We start from the raw sequence: 1,449 nt of genomic DNA, 5'->3' as shown, positions 1-1,449 counted from the left end.
TCCAAATCGGCCCAATTTTTTACCACAACATGTTAGTGCCATGACATGACACCATGCCAAGTTTCATTACATGAATTTAAAATCTAAGTTTCTCGATGTTCTCGGCAGAGTCATGACGCCCAGATGTTTGAATTTCATTCTCATTTCTTCCATGGGACCTAGAAATTCAACCAAGGACACACATGTCATTTTTTAACCCACTTTGGTGCACCGGAGCATGTGCATGCAATTCATATTTAGATTATGCACATTAAAAGTCCAGAAACTCAATTAATGTATAAAAAGGCCAAATGAACCTGAAATAATTCCAAAATTTAATAGGGCACTCATATAGTTCTATGTTGCCTCTGTAAATAAAATCAAGGGGGAGGCAGCGTATATTGTTTCGCACACAAAAGTGACACGTTCCCTCTCGGAACCACGAGGCTTGTTGAGAGAATCTCCGGTTTTGCAAGAGGCTTATACCAAAACTTGTCCCAATTTAGCCAAAAATTATACGTATGAAAACAGGGTTTAGATTATCCCAAACATCTCGCTACCTAGACCAATAATGTACTATGATTTGAATTCAACATAAAATGGATACAGATATTTGAATTGGAGAGCGTATGGTACATGTAGTTCATAGTGAAATATGATTACTGCTATATGCATGTATTTTTGTTATCAAGATAATATTTAAATTATTGTATAACTTGACAACAATTGTATTCAAATAAGGAAAATTGATTCAAATTTAGTCCATATGGTAGACGACAATATATATGTTCACATGGTGGAGTAAAATGTTCATATATGATGGAAGATCAAAATGTATGACTACATCAATTATAAACTGCAAGGTCACCTAATGATATATTCGAATTCAACATAACGTGGATTCAAAAATTGAAATTCGAGATCATGGCATCTGTAATCATATAAAAAGGGATATTACTCTTTCTTTGGTGGGAATTGATTTGTTTTTTGTTGTTGTTGAGGGAAGTGCGAATAGATTTGGTACTGTGCAGGGTAATCATGTTCTCCCGATTTTTTTACATTTTTCTTGTAGTTTTTTCAATGGCATCTATAGCAATATAGTAAAAGGGGACATGACTCTCTTGTGTCTTGTATGATTTTTTTACACGTTAAGTTTGTTCCGCCGAACAAGGAATCCGCACCTTGTTATCCCGAATTTTTCATGCTCGAGTATCTTTTGTCTCACCTGCTTTGAAACTCCCGCTTCTTCAACCCACGTTGCACCTTGTTATCCCAAAATTTGGACGCCCGCGAGAACTCCCTCCTCATCCAAAATCGCTCCCGCAGCCCAGATACGCGAAATCCCCCTTCTACCCCTTAGCCGGAAATGAAGCTCCACGTCGCGGTGTCAAAACCGGTGGGGGTACGCTGGTTACTTACCCTACATTTTGGACAAGCGCGTCCCTAAGCTTGGCTCCCCCCTCCCCCTTC

The sequence above is a fragment of the Triticum dicoccoides genome, chromosome 3B (genome assembly GCF_002162155.2).
Source record: "Triticum dicoccoides isolate Atlit2015 ecotype Zavitan chromosome 3B, WEW_v2.0, whole genome shotgun sequence".
NCBI classification, from domain to species: Eukaryota; Viridiplantae; Streptophyta; class Magnoliopsida; order Poales; family Poaceae; genus Triticum; species Triticum dicoccoides.
This window is presented reverse-complemented; position numbering follows the sequence as displayed.